Source organism: Setaria italica, chromosome VI (assembly GCF_000263155.2).
Source record: "Setaria italica strain Yugu1 chromosome VI, Setaria_italica_v2.0, whole genome shotgun sequence".
NCBI classification, from domain to species: Eukaryota; Viridiplantae; Streptophyta; class Magnoliopsida; order Poales; family Poaceae; genus Setaria; species Setaria italica.
Genome location: NC_028455.1, coordinates 29,179,295 through 29,189,172, shown reverse-complemented (window position 1 = coordinate 29,189,172; position 9,878 = coordinate 29,179,295). Strand labels below are relative to the sequence as shown.

Below are 9,878 nucleotides of genomic sequence, written 5' to 3'. Positions count from 1 at the left end.
GGTAACAAATTTGGTGTTAAGTGGTTATATATGTAGGAATGATGTACTGTGCTCCACCAAAGAAGCCACAGCCAGAGTCATTTCAACCACAGCCACAACACTGCTAAACGAGCCCTATATACTTAGAAAAGCTAAAACGACCTACAATTTGAAATGAAGGCAGTACTTATACCTTATACCGGAGCCCACGATTTGTTTAACCTACTACTGACTTGGTGTTTATTCCCATTGCAACGCACGGGCATACTTACATAAATCATGCGTCTTACATTGACTCCCGGACTGGATGCAAAGGCCCGTCAAATGGCCGAACGCCCCTCTCTTGTTTATACGTGACTTTCATGACGTGTCTCCACATGGATCATGACCACGAGAATGTATATACCCATATTTGTTTCCAACAGAATATACATTCCCATTACATTAATGTTTTAATATTAATTATGATAGATAAATATATATAATTTAGAACCATAAATTGATGTGGTTTGAGATTTTTATAATAATAGAACAAATTTAGATGCAGATTTAGGTATTACTTTAGTCTGTTTTAATAATATTATATGTAAGTAATGTACATGCAAATTTAGGGGGTTACTTTATATTATTTTTTCATAATGTCATAGACACGTATTTTAAATTAATATTAAACTTTAGGTTTATTTTTATAATAGCATATGTGGGTTATTTGTATATAGGTTAGAGGGTTACTTTCACTAGTAGAGAATTCACCTTCCATGCGTCCCATTTTATCCCGTTTAAAGTTAGCCCGGGATAAAAGGTTCACCAACCGGGACTAAAGCTCGGTCACTGGTGGGGGCTCACCAACCGGGACCTTTTATGCCGGTTGCAAAGGCTAGTGGAAAAAAAAGACCCTGAGAGGTCTTTTATCCCGGTTTGAAACACCAACCAGGATAAAAGAACCCCCTTTTATCCCGGTTGGTAACACCAACCGGGATAAAAGGGTCGATTGTCTTTTATCCCGGTTTGTAATATCCCGGTTGGTGTTTCAAACCGGGATAAAAAGGTCCCCAACGGGGTGGCTGAAAGAGGAGTAAATCCCTCGAACCCTTTTATCCCGGTTTGTAATACCAACCGGGATAAAAGGAGGTCTTTTATCCCGGTTGGTGTTTCCAACCAGGATAAAAGGGTCCCCCACGAGTTAATACAAAAGGATTGCATCCCCTATATAGTCAGATGTGCTGTGTAGGTGGGATGGCAAGGAAGCTACGCGTGAGGTTGGAGGTTGTGGGTTCGAATCCCACGCAGCGCGCACGCGCATATTTCGCGTGAAAAATCGTGTGACTTGTGACTTGCTGGGCCGTGGTGACCTGTTTTATCCCGGTTGGTATTAATACCAATCGGGATAAAAGGGGATCTTTTGTCCCGGTTGAGTGACCCGGGACAAAAGGATCCCCCTTTTGTCCCAATTGGTTTATCCTGGATGGATTTTCGAGAGATTTGCAACTTACCAACCGGGACTAAAGGTCAATTCTCTACCAGTGTTTGACCTAGTTTTTCTAATGGCAACGTGGTTAATTTTTTTACAAAACATAATAAATACAATTATATCATTTTTTTAGCATTTCTTGTGAGGATTTGTGAGAATTTTTAGGATATATATATATGTATATATATATATATCATTTAGCGTTTCTTGTGAGGATTAACATGGAGGCACTTTTACGAAGTTTCATATTATTCAAATTAATAATAGTAAGATTCTGAATTAATAGTGGTGCAAAACCACATGAATAATTTTAGAAAAAAGGATTAGGTGTATCTACACTACTTTCTTCGTTCCAAATTGTAGGTCGTTTTGGCATTTTTAGATTAATAGATTCTACTCTGCACTAGGTTATGACTGTAGTTCAGTACCAAAGAGTGGCATGAAGCGTAATCTGCTGTAAGAACAACCTAAACTGTAACCTTTTTGACCATGGAAGCCATCTCGCCGACACAAACCCAGCAGCACCATCCAGCCGACACACGCGCGCAGATGGTTGCCGCCGAGCGAGGCCGCTGTTTCGCGACCGTCGCGCGTCCGTTAGGCGCCGACGTCGCGATCGAAGGGAGACGGGCCCCGGGCCCGGAAACCGAAATCGAGAGGCGGCCGGCCTTCGCATGTGAGGTGCTGGGGAAACAAAGTTACAACCCCGGTCGCCGTCCAGCACTGGCGCACGCACAGGCGCGCACACGTACGCCCCCGTGCCGTGCCGCGCAACGCCCATGCACACGTCGACCTGTGTTCACCTGCCAAGCTGACCCGCGGGCGCCGGCAAACCCAACCCGCCCATCCACCAGTCGCCGCGTGAAATAAATCCTTGCCGATTTGCCATGTTCCAGCTCGGCTCGGCAGAGCGCGCGCCGCGGTGGCGGCGGCAGCCGGGAGGTGTGCCGTGTGGGCGTGGCCCCGCGGATCTGCGAACCAACCAACTTCCTTTATGGATCGGGGACTTCAGGACACGTTTGGGTAGCACGACTATTCAGGTTTTTCTTGGATTGTTGGATTTGGAACTCTACGAACTGATGATCATTGCAGAACGCGTTGGCACGAAAGCCTGTCCACCCAGACAATATCCGAAAGCTCTCGCGCTTTTGTTTGCCCAATCCTAATTCTATGATGAGACGGTAATACGGTGGGGTATGCAGTAAATCTTTGTCTCCGAATCGTGGCACACGCCGGCTGCATCATCGGCAGTTGCACATGAACGAGAAGCCAATTTCCTCGTCCAAGTTGAAGTTGGTTACGGACATGAGCTCTGTACAGTCCTTGGCTCCTAGCCGTCGTCTCAGATGATTTTGCGTGCATGTATATATGGCGAACAATCAATCCGAGCACAAACCTACCAAAGAGACTCCGCGACGTTGGGGAACAGGGTATATACTCGCGGTCTCAAGTTCACCGCGCACAAAGGCGATAACTGGAATACAGGATGGCTGCAGAAGAAGAGAGCTCGCTGCCGGCGGGCTTCGGCACGAGGCCATGGCTCGTCCAAGCAACACGCGGCAAGACACTGACCCTCGTCGACCCGTCGGACCAGAGCTTGCACGTCATGGAGCAAGGTTTCCATTTTCCAAGCAACACGGAGCAAGTCGGCTTGCACGTCAACTTGAAAAGCAGTGGCGGAGCTGGGAATTTTAAAGAGCCTGCACGAGACAATACGCCGAGCTAACAATGACAAGCAATGCACATGAGTATATTATATAACATATATATAATATTAGAAAACCATGATAGATTCAAATTAAGATATTAAAATGATTTTTTATACACAATTTTAAGACTTAGATAATGAAACACAAAAGATAAACCTAAATGCTATTTGGTAACTACGGCTGCACACGAGCAGGGTTACGAGGCAGCTGCATCTTGCGACTCTTCAAGTTTTGAAACCGTCGAAGAATAGTAGCTTCATCAAGTGAATTGAATAGTTCTCGCTCAATATAGCACACCATCAAGTTGTTGAATCAATCATCAACAATCTTATTGCGGGATTTAGACTTGATAGTCTTCATAGCTGAGAAAGCCCTTTCAACCGTTGCTGTTGACACCGGCACCAACAATGCCAATTCAATGAGCTTGTAGACCAATGGAAAAAGCAAATGTTTTTCAGTTTCAACCATTTTGTGGGACAAACTTGCAATATCTTTGCAATTAACAAAGGCAGCATGCCTCCTTACATGAAGAATATAGGTCTCCAATTGTCCCCTTATGACTCCACGTTCATGATTCGAGAAATCCTCATCATAAATTTCAGCAAGCCGAGCAAGCTTGTTGACATCAAAACTAGAGAAAGAGTTCTTTGGATCAAGACAAGAAAAGCACATCAATAGCTCCGTTGTCACTTCACAAAACTGATGATTCATCTCAGCACATATTTTATAAAAAACAACATAGAAAATCCCAACACGATAATGATGAAGATTAGTAATGGTAAATCCATCACGCCTTGAATGACCTCTCACTGGTATTTCCTTAGCCATATTTGGAATAGGAATACCATTTACATCACAAAATTATCTTGCCTCATCAAATAAGTTATCCCAGCCACTTTCTCTCATGGTGATAAATTGAGTTTTTACATCATGGATAAGCTACAATTGAAGTATATAGTGCAATCAGATTAACAGCAAAAGGAACATTAATATTGTGAGAAAAGCAATATTGTAAGAAAGGGAACAACTGAATAAGAACTAACCTCAAGAGCATTAACAATATTGAGACCTTTTGTTTGTAAGGCGTGTGAGAGCTCATTTGTGATGCCAAGCAACTTTAACATAAGCACTATAATAAAAACAAATTCAAAGCATTCCATTTTTTTATCAAACCAGCTGCTTGATTTGGCACTCGTGCATCTTCATTAACTATTTGAAGGACCTTTATCACTGAGTCCCACATTTGGGACAAGCGAACTAAAGTAACATGATGCGAACCCCATCTAGTATCCCCAGGCCTAGCAAGGACAGTTTCTTGATTCAAGCCTCTTCCTGTAGGTACCTTGCCAGTTTCTATAGACCGCAGAGTATTTTGACGCTGGTTTTCAATTAGTTTGTCCCTTCTCTTGCAAGATGTACTTGTTGTGGTCACAATGAAAGATATATACTCAAAGAAATCATTGACAGAACAGCAACAATTCGCAATAGAAATAACAACCAGCTGTAACTGATGGGCAAAACAGTGGACATAGAATGCATATGAGTTTTCATCTAGAATCTTTTTTTGCAGTCCATTAAATTCACCTCTCATATTCGAAGCCCCATCATATCCTTGCCCTCGTATCCGAGAAACTGATAATTTGTGCCTATCAAGGACCGCAAGCAATGCTTCCTCTAATGCATCAGCTGTAGTCTCTTTGACATGTGCAAGAGCAAGAAATCTTTCAACAACATTCCCTTTATAATTCACATACCTGCAGCAGTGCAACAATTAAACAAAACACTAATAAAACTGAATATTGTACAGATTACACAACTATAATAAAACTAACACAATTACTAGTTGCTAACCTTAAAATAATAGCCATTTGCTCTTTTACTGATATATCACGTGATTCATCAATGAGAATAGAGAATGACCTATTACCAATCTCTTCCATAATTGCTTCAGTTATTTCTTCTGCACCAACACCTTGCAAGATCCTTTTGGATATCATGGGAAGTCATCTTAGAATTTACGCCACCTCAATCATAGGCATTCCTGACTTCTTCATTGTTGTCTTTTAGAAAATCTATCAACTCTAGAAGATTGCCTTTGTTCAAAGAGGAAGAAGATTCATCATGCCCACGAAAAGCTAGGCCTTGCTTTAAGAGATATCTTGAACATCGTAAAGTAGAAGTTAAACGAGTTTGGTATAATTCTTCCGATTCTTTACTAGCTCTGTTTAATACTCTCTACACACTCTGTCTTTCATTTTTAAAGTCATCATATTTCTGAACACACTTGTTGTGAGCACTACCTACACCACTAACATGTTACCTGCTTTGTATGCATGTTTCCAATCTCTCTAGCCAATTTTGTTAAATACATCATAACCAAAATGTTGTGCCCTCCCCGGATGCTTGAAAAGGAAGCAATAAAAGCAATAACCATCATCTTTGGATTCACTATATTCTAACTAATTATATTTCTTATACCAACCCACAGAAAAGCCCCTTGATCCTGGATCTTTCAATATATTTGTTGGTTGTGATGGACCTTTCAATATGTATGCTCTCCATCTTGAATTTCAGGGGCATACTCATATGTTTGTTTTCTAAGAGCTGGATCACATACAATTTCATTAGGATTAAACTCACTAGTGAAATTGTCCATGTTTGGTTCTGGTTCCAGATGACCTAGAGCTTCATGTGGCTCTTCTATGTTTAGATTTTTTTCAGGTTCGTTACTTCCACCACCACCAGCATCAGCATGAGGAGAGGTCCTTCTATCAACCAAAAAACGCCTCATCCCTAATTCCCTAAATAAAAAGATGCAACATGTACATATTAGATAACTGAAATTAACCTATGCATATTAGATAACTGAAATTATTCAAATTAATTACATCTGCCTCGTCGGACTTCGACCACCGGCCACCGCCAACCGCAGTTCCTCTCTCTCACTAGATGTAGTGTCGCAGTAGCTCGGGGAGGTCAAATCTATTGGAGATTGGAAAAGAGACAGGACAGAGAGATAACGAAGAAGGGTTAGGGCGGACATGGGAACTAATTGGGGTTGAGGTTGACGTGCAGAGTGTCGCTTCGGCCTCCCCGCCATGGAGTAATGGCATCTCATCAGTCTCTCATCCTCCGTGCCGCAAGTCTGCAACCCTCGAGCGCTCTCGCTCCGTGATGCCTGGGAGCCGGGAGTGGAAGCGGCGGCGGCGTCCCTCAGCACTGGCCTTTTGCTCTATACTTGGCCTTTGGGCCTAAAGCGCAAGTAGCCGGGGAGCCCGAGCAACGGCCCAGGGTGGCCAGGCCTTGGCTCCGCCATTGTTGAAAAGCAAAGGTTTGGCCATGGTTCATGCACTGCTCAAACCAAGATGGGGTGTGCAAAGAAGTGAATCTAGCTCAACTAGTTAAGGTGGGAGGTGCGGTCGTGCATTCTAACCATCCAGATTCATGTCCCCTCCAGCTCAAATTTGGATTCCTATTTTCTTCTTAATGAAAAACCGCCTAGTTCCTCCTAGAATAGATTGGATCTCTTTTTTTTTGCAAGATGGGGCATGCAAGATGTTCAATCCTCTACCATAGAAGGAGTACACCCTGCGAGTAGGGACATTTGAGTTTTTTGCAAGATAGGACGTGCAAGATGTTCAATCCTCTACGAGATAAGGAGTACACCCTACGAGTAGGGACATTTGAAACTGATATAGAACCCGTAGAACACCACATCTTTCTCTCCTCAAGTGGCTTCGAATACAATGACATCTTCATCATAAATTTATTCACCGGGGACTTGGTGGAAGATCCACCAATGTTTGATGGCGTGCAATATGTTCGATCCTCTACAAGATAAGGAGTACACCTTGCGAGTAGGGACATTTGAAACTGGCGTATAACCCGTAGAACACCACATCTTTCGCTCCTCAGGTGGATCCAAATACAATGATATCTTCGTTGTAAATTCTTTCATCAGGGGACTTGGTGGAAGATACACTAATGTTTGATGAACATTATAACTATGATGGCATCTCATTCTTGTCGATCCCGGTGTCTCTAGATTGTTTATTCTTCGGAATCACTAGTACAGTAGTACTCACAATGGAGAGTTCGTTAGCATTTATACATGGAAGCATGGAGAAGACCGATGGAGCGAGCATGAGTTTGAGTACCACGTATCATCATTCCCGATAGCGTACAATAATCCAGTCTTGTTTCGTGGGAAGTTCTACTGCTTAGGTAGGAAGGGTAACGTTGATGTATTTGACCTGGAAGCAAAGATCCTAAAAGCGCATGGAAAATTCTCAACAAGCCGGAACCAATCCATGCCAAGTTGTATCTCTTCAATCATGACCATAGTAGTGGATCCTGCTACTTGGTTGAGCTAAAAGGGGAGTTGGTATCTATGTTCCTGTGGTGCTGCTGAACCACCACGGGTGTTCAAGCTCGACGAGACAAAGTTGTCACGGATCAAGGTGGAGGACATTAGCGGTGCAGTTCTCTTTCTGGACATCAGGACGTCTATGCCGTGGCGTCTCCAGAAGGTGGGCATGGCAACAAGATTTTCTTTCCTAGGTATTATGAGGATAGAAAGTAGGCAGTGTTTTATGATATGGAGATTAAGATGTATTATCCATCGTTCTACTATCTCAAACAACCATTGAGGTGTGTGTGGGTTGTGCCTAATCTTCACATAGCTAGGTAAACTAGTTAGGATTCGTGTGGCTCATGTAACAGACGTGCATGAACTAGTTTTGTACTCATTATTTTCTCATAAGCTATTTCTTTTAATTAAATTTATTTAGCTTGCTCCACCATTCTTTCTACGAGTTTTTATTTAGGGACTAATGGAAAATACATTGATATTATCGGGTAGGTGAGACATGTCTTAAATATAAGTCAGGATCAAGGCACTAATGCGAAGAAATATAAAAAGAAAAATGAGATTAATCAATGAATACGTTGGTGGAGTTAAGAAGCAAATTGAATTTGCATGAATATAATAAATGGGCTGAATTTCCCCACCTACGTGCACCTTCTCACGTAGGCGACAGGCGGCTATCTGTCGCATATGCAATAGATAGTCATCCATCTGTTTCTCCGCTACCCATCAATAAGCTTTCCTTTACTTTTCATGTTAATGATTGGAACTCCCACGGTAGCTTTGTAAGAACAGTAACTCACAGCATAAGTCAACATGCTCTACACGCGAAATCTCATTGGTAGAACAACCATTTACATTGTTGTCGATTAACACAACAACAATAGAACAACACTACGTCACCACCGATGAGCAGAGGAGACAGAGAACGGGAAAGACTAGGTAACCGAGATAGTCAGGTTTGCTGTACCAAGAAATAGTGACAGTCGATAAACTTTCTTCATTGTACACTTCATATATGAAGAGAAGACCAACTACAAATTTAAATGCTGGACTCAAAAGAATGTCCTTAAAAAGAGATTCAAAAGAATGAGCGGGCTTGCCAATTTATGCTACCATGCGTATCCTAAGATGCAAAACCTAGTTCTGTTACATAAAAACAGACTAGTTACAGCTAATCGTAAGATGCCTACTGCAAATTAGAAACCACCCACACGCAGTTCAATGGTTCTTTAATAACCCCGTAGAATGTTGGGTCATACACCTTGTTCTCCATGTCATAGAAAGCAGCGTGTTTTCCATCCTCAGAATACCTTGGGAAATAGATCCTGTTGCCATTCCCATCTCCCGGCGACACCAGACCAAACGACGCCCTGTAATCCACAAACAGAGCTGCGCCACCGATGTCCTCCATCAGTCCACGCCATGTTCGTTTCGTCGAGCTTGAACACCCGTGGGGGCTCATCCGCGTCGCGCATGAACACTGATACCAGGTCCTCTCCCAGCTCAACCAAGTAGCAAAACTTCGCTCCCTCATGCTCGTCGTCGAAAACTTGCAGCTCGGCGTAGATCGGCTCCGGCTTGTCAAGCACTCTCCAGGTGTTGTCACTAGCGTTGAAGATGGCGAGGTTGCCCTTCCTCCCAAGGCAATAGAACTCACCGTGGAAATAGATGGGATTATTGTGTGCCACAGGGAATGGCAGCGCCTCCTCACGGTCGAAGAGAAACTCGCTCCATGAGTCCTCTCCAGGCCGCCACGTTTCCATTCTAAAATACTTGCCACTGGTAGAGCTGCAGGCTCCGAAGACGACGCTGTCCGGAGATGCCGGAGCCGACGAGAAAGTGACGCCCTGGAAGCGGCAGTAGGTCTCAAACATGGGCGGCTCCACGATGTCCTCCGTGAACGGGTTTACGACGAAGATGTCATCGTTGTCTAGTCCAGCCGATGCGACGACCCAACCGTCCTTGGAGGAGCGGAAAACGTGGGTCCGTGCGTGTCGGTCTTGAATGCCTCGACTTGCAGGGTGTATTGCTCGCAGTGTAGAGGGTTGAACATCTTGCACGTCCCGTCTTGCTTGGAGATGTGCATGAGCCAGGGCCAAACCTTAGCTTGCTCAATTGGGTTGGAAACTATGCTCCATGACTTGCAAACGGCTGGGAATCTTATACGGTCCAGGGCCTGTTTTCTTCCACTTGCTAAACTTTAGCACCCGTCACATCGAATGTTTAGATACTAATTAGGAGTATTAAACGTAGACTATTTACAAAACCCATTACATAAGACGAATCTAAACGGCGAGACGAATCTATTAAGCCTAATTAGTCCATGATTGACAATGTGTGCTACAGTAAA

General features: G+C 43.4%; 1 pseudogene; it reads right to left on the bottom strand.

Annotated features, from left to right (window-relative positions):
- Window positions 1-3,333: 3,333 nt before the first annotated feature.
- Window positions 3,334-5,950, bottom strand: LOC105914602 (annotated as a pseudogene).
- Window positions 5,951-9,878: the final 3,928 nt, after the last annotated feature.